The sequence below is a fragment of the Macaca fascicularis genome, chromosome 16 (assembly GCF_037993035.2).
Source record: "Macaca fascicularis isolate 582-1 chromosome 16, T2T-MFA8v1.1".
Lineage (NCBI taxonomy): Eukaryota > Metazoa > Chordata > Mammalia > Primates > Cercopithecidae > Macaca > Macaca fascicularis.
In genome coordinates, this window is record NC_088390.1 from 51,146,864 (window position 1) to 51,160,375 (window position 13,512).

Consider the following 13,512-nt stretch of genomic DNA (forward strand, 5'->3'; position numbering starts at 1 on the left):
TTGATAGACTGGAAATGTTGGAAAATGCACTTACCCTTTCTGAGCTTTAATTTTCTCCACTGTCAAATGTAACTGGGTAGGAGTGACTTCAGACTTCACGTGACGCCGGTGCCAGGCGAACATGGCGGCGGCCACTGGACCGTTGTTTTGGCTGGGGAAGGAAACCCTGAAGGTGCCTGCCACTGGTGCTCTTTGCCTTGAACCGGCAGCGCCTCTGTGCGCGGCTGCGGAAGAACCCTGCTGTGCAGGCCGCCTCAGTGGTGGTGCGGCCGGGAGGCACCTACACCGGGTCCTCTTTCGCCAGGAGTCCTTCTTTCACTGGGTGTTCGGTGTCACCGAGCCAGGCTGCTACGGCGTCATCGACGCTGACACTGGGAAGTCGGCCCTGTTTGTGCCCAGGCTTCCTGCCAGCCATGCCACCTGGATGGGAAAGATCCATTCCAAGGAGCACTTCAAGGAGAAGTATGCCGTGGACGACGTCCAGGACGCAGATGAGATCGCCAGTGTCCTGACGTCACAGAAGCCCTCTGTCCTCCTCACTTTGCATGGCGTCAACACGGACAGCAGCAGCGTCTGCAGGGAGGCCTCCTTCGAGGGCATCAGCAAGTTCAAAGTCAGCAACACCATTCTTCACCCAGAGATCGTTGAGTGCCAAGTGTTTAAGACAGACATGGAGCTGGAGGTTCTGCTCTACACCAATAAAATCTCCAGTGAGGCCCACCGTGAGGTAATAATGAAGGCTGTAAAAGTGGGAATGAAAGAATATGATTTGGAAAGGAAATTTAAATATCCAGAATAATAGAAAGTATAATGAACCCGAAGTCCCCATCAGGTTTTTGTGTTAGTTTTGTTTGCTAGAGCATTTTAAAGCCAAACTCCAGATATCATGTCATGGCACCTGTAAATACTCCAGTAGGTATCTCAGTTGATGAGAACTTTTTTTTTATTTTTCCATAACCACCATGCCAATATCACATCCATTATCACAAATGAACCGTAACTCCTTAATATCATGGATATCTAGTTCATATTGATCCTAAACTCTTTTTAGCATTGGTTTGTTCAAGTCAGGATCCACACAGAGTCCATACATTGCACTTGGCTGCTGTTGGAAGCAGGATGTCGTGAAGCTGAGCTCTGGGGAGATCTCACCCCTGTCTACAAACTGTTCGACCTTCCCTCCACCCCTATCCCAAGACCCTAGATTGGCCTTGCTGCCACCTCCTGTGTGGACCAGGGTGGCTCTTGGAGAGATGAGCTCAAAGCCAGAGGCCACAGCCCAGTGCGCCAGGAAGCTGTCAGCCAGGAGCAGCCACCTGCAGGAGTACGCCTGAAAGCTGAGTGGCATCCGGTCAGCGTGTATGCCTGCTGTGCTCATGCTGTGCACCTGCCGTGCGCGCCCACCTGCGGCTCTGGCCACAGGACATATAGAGGGGAAACAGTGATGGCCGCAGAAGCCATCTGATCTGTGGGCCCCTGAGAGCTTAGAGCAGGGGGGTAGGGATGAGGACTGAGATAGCAAAAACGAGAGATGGAGTCTGTTCCTGTGGGGACCGAGTGGGGAGAGAGGGGTCACGCCCTCTGAAGATGGTGGGAAGATGGGTCTTTGGGGAAAGTGTCACATCATAACGTGTCCCTGGCCAGATTTGAGGAGAGCGCCCCCGATTGCCGGTGCCCAGGCTGAACGAAGCCCCTGGGACATCTGCAGCCAGAGAGACGTACTAACACTTCTGCCTCCTCGAGCTCCCTCTCCAGGGCAGGATCACTCTGTGATGCAGTTTTGTTGTGGTCCTTGTCCTGGAGAGCCTGGAGGCGCCTTCTTGGGGACCACGTCTCATTTATCTGCGCGCTGTCTGACCCACCGTGGGTGTCAGGAAACGTGTGAGTGGATGCGATAGATGGATGGGAAAAAAGAAGAAAAGGTTTTAAGCTATTTTTCTGCCGTCTTTTGTGCCACTGGGGACTTGAGAATTCTTTTCTTAACTAGTCGGGGAATAAAAATCTCTTCTAAAACTAGGAAAAAAAAAAAAAAAGAGCGACTTCTGGTGACTTCTGATAATCTGGCAAGCTTAGCTAATGTGGAAAGGCTGTCCCTCCATATGATAAACATAGAAACACTAGAGAAAATACAACAAAAAGAAAAAATTAAATATGTAACCAAACTCATGAATAATAAAAGCAGCCAGGCACAGTGGCTCACATCTGTAATCCTAGCACTTTGGGAGGCTGAGGCAGGCAGATGGGTTGAACCTATGAGTTTGTGACCAGCCTGCTCAACATGGTCAGACCCCATCTTTTGCAGTGAGCTGAGATCCGGCCACTGCACTCCAGCCTGGGCGACAGAGCGAGACTCCGTCTCCAAAAAAAAAAATAAATAAATAAATACAAAAAATATTAAAAAAAAAAAAATAGCCAGGTATGGTGGTATGTGTGTGTGTAGTCCCAACTACTTGTGAGGCAGAGGTGGGAGGATCACCTGAGCCTGGGGAGGTCAAGGCTGCAGTGAGCCATGATCACACCACTGCACTCCAGCCTGAGCAACAGAGTGAGACCTTGTCTCAAAAAATAACAGTAATAACAATAGTAAAAGAAAATTCTCGGCCGGGCACGGTGGCTCAAGCCTGTAATCCCAGCACTTTGGGAGGCCGAGACGGGCGGATCACGAGGTCAGGAGATCGAGACCATCCTGGCTAACACGGTGAAATCCCGTCTCTACTAAAAAATACAAAAAACTAGCCGGGCGAGGTGGCGGGCGCCTGTAGTCCCAGCTACTCGGGAGGCTGAGGCAGGAGAATGGAGTGAACCCAGGAGGCAGAGCTTGCAGTGAGCTGAGATCCGGCCACTGCACTCCAGCCTGAGCAACAGAGCCAGACTCTATCTCAAAAAAAAAAAGAAAAAGAAAATTCTCAGGTCCCTGGAATAGAGCAGGAAATCAAAGTCAGGGTAGGGAACAGCAGGCAAAGCCTAAGAACTCCCACAAGGATTAGAAACTGGCAAAAACTGTAGGGACAGGAGGCGTTCCTATACTTCAGGTTCCTACAAGACAAGGTGCTGAACTTGAATCCCTACTAAAAGCTAGTGATGACAAATGCCATCAGACCATAAAATTGGACTCGAAATACTCCTCTGTTGGCCTGGATACACAGTAAGAAAGCTACCCATCAGGTGTCATGGCTAAAAGTTTAGACTCATAAGAAATCATTGGCCTTAAATTGACACACTCCAACTGGTGGCACACTTGAAGCCAAGAAATTATCACAGAAAAAAGATCCAGAATTGGTAAAAATCCACGGAGATTTAGAAGAAGGAAACTCAAATCATCCTATAAAGAAGAAGATATGTCTCAAGTCATGGAGACTCAACTTTCGCTAAGAATGAGTTTACTACAGAAAATAATTTTGAACCACATGAGTTAATAATCCACATAAAAGAAAATCAGAAGATGCAACAAATAGTAGGAATTTGCAATAGAAAATGGCAAATAAATCAGTATAAAAATGTTAAATAAATGTTTTTATATTTAAAGAGAGAAGCAGCATAAACACAATGCATTATTAAAATATTTTAAATTATTGTTTTAATTTTTTTAAGAATTAAAAACTTTTTTTAACCAAACAGAAATCTTGATAATGAACACATAGTCACTGAAATAAGTGCACACAAACCTTCATATTTAATGGTTGGGCCAAAAACAGATTATTCATAGCTGAGGAAATAATTAATGATTTAGATAATGGAGCTGATGAAGATGTTAGAATGCATTATATGTGGCAACAAAATGGAAAATACAAAAGTTAAGGCCTGCATGGTGGTTCATGCCTGTAATCCTATCACTTTGGGAGGCCAAGGCAGGAGGATTGCTTGAGTTCAGGAGGTTGAGACCAGCCTGAGCAACATAACAAGATCCCATCTCTACAACAAAATTTTAAAAATTAGCTGGGCATGATGGCACATGCCTGTAGTCCCAGCTACTCAGGAGACTGAGGTGGGAGGATCTCTTGAGCCTGGGATACCAAGGCTGCAGTGAGTTGTGATCATGCCGCTACACTCCAACCTGGATGATGGAGCAAGACCTTGCCTAAGAAAGAAGAAAAAGAAAGAAAGAAAGAAAGAAAGAAAGAAAGAAAGAAAGAAAGAAAGAAAGAAAGAAAGAAAGAAAGAAAGAAAAAAAAAAAAACAGAAAAAAGAGTTAAGAGAACTGAAGTAGAGAGAGAGACAGGCCCAAATGGGTCTAAAAGAAATTGTAGGAGAACACGGAAAGTGAGGGGAAAAGCAATATTGAAATAGAAATTGAATAATAACTTTTTCAGAACTTAAGAATGACTTAAATTCTCACATTAAAAGATTATTCCTAGCACTGAAAAGAACAACAAAATTCTCCTACATATGCTATAGGGAAGTAACAAAATATGAAATGCAAAGAGAAAATATCCATATCACCTAGAGAAAGGATATTACTCAAAAAGAGTGACCATTACATCAAAAAGTCTCCCCATTCGTTATCATAGATACCAGAAAACAATGGAACAATTTCTGCAAAGAGTTAAGGAAAAATATTTGGCCATCTATATTTGTACACTCAACTAAATTCTCATGAAAAAAAAGAGGGCAAAGTAAATATATCTTCAGGCAAAAAAAAAAAAAAAAATACAAAACTGAGTTTCTAAGTCCTCACTTAAACTGCTTCTAAAGAATATAGTTCAGCTAAAAGAACCCAAAACCTAGATGTAAAGAGGTGGATTAAAGAAGCAAGGAAAAGAAAAATATTGGCAAACATGAGTAAAGTTAAGTATTGGTATTTAAAAAATAATATTGACCAATGTTGGTGGAGGTGATGAAAAACAGTTCAAACTAAGGAACCAAAACTTGGAAATAAAGATGGAATGAAGCTAAGAATCTTTTACTGTTTAAAAAGAGATTAAAGACATTGATTTATTTTAGACTTTGCAATGTATATATGTTAAAGTGTAAAGGCAACTACTAAAAGAATAGAAATAGAATGTAAAATTTCTACAGAGAAGCAAAAAACGAAATAAGTAAAATGCGATTAATCATATAGATGGAAGAAACGGAGGAAGAAAAAAGGGAAGGGGAGAAGGCAAAGAAATAGAAAACACAAGGTAAAATGATTTTTTAAAGCAGCACAAATATACCTCAATAAATGTTAATAAACATAACTTTCCTCTGAAAAGACAAACTATTAGATTGTACTGCTTTCTATCCCAATAGATGCTGTTTACAAAGGACATGCCTGAAAATAAGGACACAGAAAGATTTAAAATGAAGGGATTAAAACATTGTATATCACATAAATATTATTCCAATGGTTTTCTTCATGGCATTAACAGGCTAGTTCTAAAATTCACATAGAAGAATAAGGGAACAAGAAGAAACATGAATATTGTGAAGATAAACTGGAGAAGGATTTGCCTGACTAAGTATCAAGACTTATTTTAAATCACAATAGTTAAAACACTGTCATATTGGCATGGCAATAGACAAATGAACCAATATCCAAACTACACACATATGGAGATTTGGCAGTGTTACTAATCAGTGGGAAAAGGAAAGACTAGTCAGTCAATGGTGTGGGACACTTGGCTATCCATTTGGAAGTTAATAAAAGTGGGTACATCCTTGTATCAAGCCATATGCAAAAATAATGAATTCCATATGAATTAAAAACATTAATCTGAAAAGCAAACTTTCTAAACATTTAGAAAAGATTCTAAATTAGGGGAAAATATCTTCATGACATTGGGAGAGGAAGACATAAAAAATCAAAACCCACAAAGAAAAAGTTTTTGAACAGAATATGCCTAAAAATATTAAAATAAAGAAAAGGTTTGATATATTTGACTAATGACAAAAAGAAAATGTTAGAATGACAAAATAAAACATAGAGATAACATTTCATGAATTTGCATGTCATCCTTGCACAGACAGGAGCCATGCTAATCTTCTCTGTATCATTCTAATTTTAGTATATGTGCTGCCAAAGTGAGCACAAAACATAAAGTTAACACAGGAGAGACCAGAAAAAGATGTTTGCAATGTGTATGACAAATAATAGGTTAGTATCCAAACTATGTAAATAACCAAGACATTTGTTTGAGTGCAGAGTCTCAATTCACAAGGAAGGAATATGAAGCGGTCTACCTAACACCCAATAAGGAAGCAGTTGGTAAGGCATATAAGAAGGATGCAAAACTGGTAATGGAGTATCTCGCCATTTGTGATGAATGTTACATTACAGAAATTGAGATGCTGTTGAATGAGAAAGGGGAATTTACAATTGAAACTGAAGGGAAAACATGTCAGTTAACAAAAGACGTGGCCAAACATGATGAGATTCCAGAAAACACTCTATGTGGAAGAAGTTATTCTAAATGTAACTGAACCCTCCTTCAGCCTGAGCAGGATCATGAACATATATTCCATGTAAGAGAAGGAGATGAACAGAGAACATTCCTCAGTTTCCCTGCTGTAGTCACTCTATTCAAATGTTATGCCCTCTCACTGAGCCAAAACCAGGAGTTCATGCCATTTGTCAAGGAATTACTGGAAGCCCTGACCAGGCACAGGTTGTCTCACAAAGTAGATGATTCCTCTGGGTCAACTGGAAGATGCTATGCCAGGACTGATGAGATTGGTGTGGCTTTCAGTGTCACCATTGACTTTAACACAATGAACAAGGCCCCCCACACTGCAACTCTGAGAAACTGAGATGCAATGTGGCAGATAACAGCAGAGGTCTCTGAGCTGCCTAGTGTAGTCCGAGAGCTGACCAGTGGCAGCATCATATGGGCCAATGTGGAGGCCAGGTATCCTCTCTTTGAAGAGCGATGATACAGGAGGTAGAAAGAAATTATTTAGGCAGATTTAGGTAGAAAGAAATTATTTAGGCAGATAGTGAGGGCAAACAAGTCCTCAGCAGAGCTTCCCTTCAAACAATAAGCAGCCCAAAAAATCATTTCTTTTCCTACAAAGAGCAGCCTGAAAAATCAAGCTGCAAATATAGATAAGCAAGCTGGAAGCTTGCACAGGGGAATGCCAGCAGCTGTACCAATAGGAAAGGGCTACGTGGGGGACAGGCGCATGCACCATGGAAGCTCCATCTTCCCTTTTTTGTTAACACATGTACAGTAAGAAAGAAATGGGCAATATGGCACAGCTCAGACAGAGAACTCACTTGCATAATAAATATTGAGGTGGGGGTGGCCAGAGATTCGTGCCCTCTGCAAATAACACACCTGGTCCTAACCGGTTTTTTGCACCCTATGTAAATCAGACACCACCTCCCCATCAGCTCATCTATAAAACCCTTTGCATTTTGCTGTGGACCAGCAACTTATTTTTTCGGATCCCTTTCTGTAGCAGAGAGCTATTCTCTATCTTTTCCCAATTAAATTTCCGCTCTTAACCTCACTCATTGTGTGTCCGCATCCTTGATCTCCGTGGCTGTGAGACAATAAACCTCAAGTATTACCCCAAACAATGAGGCCACTTCAACAAGAGACTGGTAAAAAAAGAGACAATCAAGGAATAAGGACAATTTTTGGTGATGTGCATTAATTAAATAAATAATGCTTATCACATCCACTTTATAAAAGAGAACAGCATTGTGATTATTCCCAGTAACTGTATTCTATCTTCAGTGGCTTCAGATTTTTATCCCCACAATTAAAATTGAAGGAATTCTGAAAAAAAAAAAAAGAATCTTAACCTTGGGGATTAATATTTCAACATACGAATTTGGAGGGGGACAAAAACGTTCTATCTATTACAGGGTCTAAAAGCACAATTGCCCACTTAATCTCTAATTGATGGAGTAATGTTAATATTTAATATGCAGTTTACTTGTTAAATGCAGTTCCAAGCACTTTACATGTTTGGATTATGGCACTCTTGTATACTGGATTCTTTCCTTCAGCTCATACAAACACCTTCTAGTATCTCTCATTAAAAACAATAGCACACCCCTTTTGAACTCTCATAACCCTCCTGATGCTGCTCCATTTCTCTGTACTTTTTCATTTGTTTAAGGGTTTTCTACAAACATTATGTCCACTTACTCATTTTCCACTTACTCTTTACTCACTACAATCTGAGTTTCACCTCCAGTACCACACAGCAATTACTCTTGTCTAGGTCACCTGTAATCTCCATGTTACCAAATCCTATGAGCACATTTCTGCCCTCATTTCAGTTGATTCCATAGTAGCACTACACATAGTCAATCACTCCTACCGTTTTGGAATTCCCTCCTATATTGACTTCTGTGACACTCTTCAGTCTTGGTTTTCATTGTATACCTTTGCCTACTCCTTGCCTGTCTCCTTTACTCCTCTTCTACCCAATCTTTAAATGTTGGCACTTCTCAAACCCCAGTGGCAGAACTCCTTTCTCTATACTCGTTCTCTTGATGTAACCCAGTCGTTCTCAACAGGGTGTGATTTTTCCCCCTAGAGGACATTTGCCAATGACTAAAGATATTTTTTATCATGACAACTGGGAGTATGTCACTGGCATCTAAAGGACAGAGGCTGGAGACACTGCTAAACATTGATGGTGAGTATACAATCCTAAATCCAATATATTGTAATATATTGTATAACTCAGCCTCTCGAGTAGCTGGGCTTACAAGCACACACCACCATGGCCAGCTAATTTTTGTATTTTTAGTAGAGATGGGGTTTTGCCATGTTGGCCCGTCTGGTCTCAGACTCCTGGCCTCAAAGTCATCTGCCAATCTCAGCCTCCCAAAGGGCTGGGATTACAGGTGTGAGCCCAGGCCACCATGCATGGCCTGAAACTTGAGTTTTATCACAAAAATAGAACAACAAGAGTTTTACATATAACCAAGATGGAGTAACAGGTGATTGGATTTACTCTTTGACTAAACAACCAAGAAAATAAACATGTAACAGTGGTTTTCAAGCAGCAGACATCAGGCACTATAGGACAGAGATACTTGAAACTCAGAGAAACAAACAAGGTAATCACTGTTGCCCTAGCAACACTGCAGGGGTGTAGAACCCACACAGAGCCCAGCCGTCACCCTGAATTGAAGAGAGAGAACTGGGTGTCTGAGAAGGCAAAGGTGGCTAGAATTTGCAAGACAGGTGCCTGGAGAGAAATTATATGCACAGAGAAAAAGATTGAACTCCAGAAATATTCAAAAGGTCCCCCTCAAATGTTCAACTGAGTATTGACCAGTGCATGCATATGAGAAAACTGTATGAGACTATGGAAGGAACATCCAGAAAAGAGCACAAGTAGCCACTGCCAGGGCTTACAACTCCAAGAATAGTCTGTGTTCTCACCAGGCAGAGTAGAACACCTTGTAATTCATAGTCCATTAGGTGGAGCATTCAGAAACGTATTGCCTCAGTAAAGGGAAAATTTAGCTCAGGACCAAAGGCCACTCTAGTCCTACCTTAAAATGCTTAAAAGCAAACCTCAAAAAGACCAAACTACTTGCTAATAATGCAACTGTGTTCCAAAACCAGGTAAAGATATTTATTATAATATAAAAATATAAGATATAAGATATAGAATATAAAGATAACCAGCACCCAACAATTACACAATGTCTGGGATCCAATCAAAAATTACCAGGCGTGCAAAGAAGCAAGAAAAAAATAGCCTATGCTAAGGACAAAAATTAAACCATCATTCTCAGCAAACTGTCACAAGAACGAAAAACCAAACACCACATGTTCTCACTCATAAGTGGGAGTTGAACAATAAGAACACATGGACACAGGGAAGGGAACATCACACACTGGGGCCTGTCAGTGGGTGGGGGGCTAGGGGAGGGATAGCATTAGGAGAAATACCTAATGTAGGTGATGGATTGATAGATGCAGCAAACCACCTTGGCACATGTATACCTATGTAACAAAACTGCACATTCTGCACATGTATCCCAGAACTTTAAGTGTAATAAAAAAAAGAAAAAAAATTAATCAATAGAAACAGACTCAGAAAAGACAAAGATAATAAAATTAGTATAAAAAGATATTAGAATAACAATTATTAATGATATTCCATATGTTCAAGATGGTAGGTATAAGACTAATCATGTTTTGTAGATATATAAAAAATATTTTCCAAAAGACCCAAATTAATCTTCTAGAGACGAAAATGACAATTTCTGAGATTAAAAATGTACTATATGGAATTAATAACAGATTACACATTGCAAAAGGAAATACTAGTAAGCTGTGAGATACAACAATAGCAACTCTCCAAAATGAAGTACACACACACACACACACACACACACACACGTGCGCATGCACGACAGACAAAAAATAAACAGAGCATTAGCAAGTTGTGGGACAACTTCAAGAGGCCTAATAAAATGTAATTGGAATCTCTGAAGAAGAGAGGGAGGAATAAATAGGAAAAAAAATCTGAAGGAAAAAAGTGCAATTTTTTCCCAAATGTAATGAACACTATACACCCACAGATTTAAGAAGTTCAATGAATCCAAAGCACAAGAAATATAAAGAAAAGTAAACCATAAAACATCATAAACATGAGACTTAAAACCAGTGACAGAAATTTTTCTTTTTTTTTTTTTTTTGAGACAGAGTCTAGTTCTGTCACCCAGGCTGGAGGGCAGTGGCGTGATCTTGGCTCACTGCAACCTCCACCTCCCTGGTTCGAGCGATTCTCCTGGTTCAGCCTCCCGAGTAGCTGGGATTACAGGTGCCTGCCACCATGCCCAGTTAATTTTTGTATTTTAGTAGAGACGGGGTTTCACTGTGTTGGCCAGGCTGGTCTCGAACTCCTGACCTCATGATCTACCCACCTCGGCCTCCCAAAGTGCTGCAATTACAAGCATGAGCCACTGCACCCAGCAGTGATAAAAAAAATCTTTAAAACCCCCAGAGAGAAAAAGACATGTTATATACAAAGTAATATAAATAATAATAGCTGACTCCTGTTCAGTAACATTGCAAGCTAGAACACCGTGGAACAACATCTTTAGAATACTGAAAGAAGAAAACCTTCACAACTTAAATTTCTACCATTCACAAAAATGTATAATAAAGACTTTTCCAGACTTACAAAAGAGGCCTGGCACAGTGGCTCACACCTGTAATCCCAACACTTTGGGAGGCTGAGGCAGGTGGATCACCTGAGGTCAGGAGTTTGAGACTAGCCTGGCCAACATGGTGAAACCTTGTCTCTACCAAAAAATTACAAAAATTAGCTGGGCATGGTGGCGCACACCTGTAATCCCAGCTACTCAGGAGGCTAAGGCAGGAGAATCGCTCGAAACCAAGAGGCAGAGGTTATAGTGAACCGAGATCCCATCATTGCACTTCAGCCTGGGCAACAAGATAAAAGATAAGGCAAGGAGGAATAGAAATATACTGTTGTAATAACACAAAAGAAGACACAAAATAGGAATAAAAAAAGATAATACAAATACAAAATAAACAGCAAGATGGCATGTTTAAACTGAAGCATAACAATCATTAATCATCAATTACTAAATGTAATTCATGTAAGCACCTCAATTAAAGATAAGAGATCATCAAATTAGAAAAACAAAAGACAATTTTATGTATATACATATGTCTAAATTTGTCAAATTGTACACTTTATATTCTTGGTTTATCATATGTCCATTATAGCTTAATAAAGATTTTAAAACAAATAAATAATCTAGTGTTTGGTAGCAGAATAGGGTGATTATAGTTAACAATAATGTATTGTATATTTCAAAATAACTAAAATAGTAGAATCAAAATGTTCCTAACACAAATAATAAATGCTTGACGTGATGGATATTCCGATTACCCCAACTTGATTATTACACATTGTATGCTTGTATCAAAATATCACATGTAGCCCTATAAATATGTACAATTATTATGTATCCATAATAATTACAAATAACTACAAACAATATTTTTAAATGTATAAAATTATATTTAAAATTTAAAAATAAATTAAAAATAAAAATTAAATAGAATAACATAAAGGAACAGTAGACAAGAGAAAAGGGCTGAGAATAAAAAATGCGATAGGGAAGGTCTTCACTGAGGGACTCACTAGTGAAAGCTGTAGACCAAAAGTCAATCACATCATTCATGAATTCAAGGTGACTGTCAGGAATCTGTTGAAGACAAAGTAACCACATGTTTTCTAAATTAAGCCAAGTCACAGGAAGCCATAAATGTTTTCAAAGGCACTTTTCCAACAAGTTATTCATTAAAAGGATGTTGAAAGATGATTCAAGTGTTTGGTGCAAAATCTCACCTCAAAGAGGAATATTTTCAAGCGTCTGTCTTCCTAAGAATTTGTATCTAACAGGAGAGCTCCTGTTAGATATGAATCATTAAATTCATCTTATTTTTGACCTTTGGAATGAGACTAAATTAATCTGCTCCCTCTCCCACTTATAGCCCTTCAAATATTTTAGATCCTATTATCCGTTCTCCAGGCTGTCTGTGGTAGAATTAACGATTCCCCGTGGGACCTGCTTCCAGAAATTGTCACCATCCTAAACGCCTTTGTTTGGATATACTTCTGCTGAAAATCTCCCCTTTAAAAATAGAGTACTATGCTCAGAATGAGCACAAAATTCTAGGTGTGGTCTGATCTTTTAAAACTTAAATTATATACTTATACATTGCAACCTATAAACACATTTGTTTTCTTAATAACATGGGCAAAATATGTGTCACATATATCCTTTAAACTCTCAGCTTGTTTTCATGTGAACAGCTAACCATGATAGGAGTCTTCATCCTATCTTTTATAATCAGCATTTTGAACCTCAGTGCAATATTTTATATTTGGTGAGATTATGTGCTTTCTCATATGTGCAGGTTTACTTCACATCTTTTTATTTTAATTGTTTGCATTTTTGTTGTTTGTTTTTTGTTGTTTTTGAGACAGAGTCTCGCTCTGTTGCCGAGGCTGGAGTGCAATGGCACGGTCTTGGCTCACTACAACCTCCGTCTCCTGGGTTCAAGCGATTCTCCTGCCTCAGCCTCCCAAGTAGCTGGGATTACAGGCGCCTGCCACCACGCCTGGCTAATTTTTTGTGTTTTTAGTAGAGATGGGGTTTCACCATGTTGGCCAGGCTGGTCTTGAACTCCAGACCTCGTGACCTGCCTGCCTCAGCCTCCCAAAGTGCTGGGATTATACTTTCAATGTATTATCTATTTCTACTAATTTTGCATCTTTTTTTTACTATGACTTGCAAGAAAGAAGAGAAATTAGAAAGAATTCTAATAAGAAAAGCAAGTTAAGCAGCCAGGTACAATATTTCTCTCAATAGCTATTTGATATTACAATGTGGAGGAAACATTAGAGATTAGCCTGCCAGAACAAATCATTGAAATCAAAAATAAAAGAACTGAGTCAAGTAGTCAGCACATTAGGATCAAGTCCTGATTCCCTTAAAGAATAAATAAGGTGGAAGAACATACCTATTTATCTCTCTTTCCATCAATCTTCCAAAAAGGATGAAAATAAAAGAAT

General features: G+C 39.7%; 1 non-coding gene and 1 pseudogene across 1 annotated transcript; one reads left to right on the top strand and one right to left on the bottom strand.

Annotated features, from left to right (window-relative positions):
• The first annotated feature begins 4,775 nt into the window (after positions 1-4,775).
• On the top strand, positions 4,776-6,849 carry LOC135967898 (glycine--tRNA ligase pseudogene; annotated as a pseudogene).
• LOC123569693 (U6 spliceosomal RNA) lies at positions 5,898-6,008 on the bottom strand. Its single transcript, XR_006693493.1, has one exon. It is a non-coding gene; the product is annotated as a U6 spliceosomal RNA (small nuclear RNA).
• Positions 6,850-13,512: the final 6,663 nt, after the last annotated feature.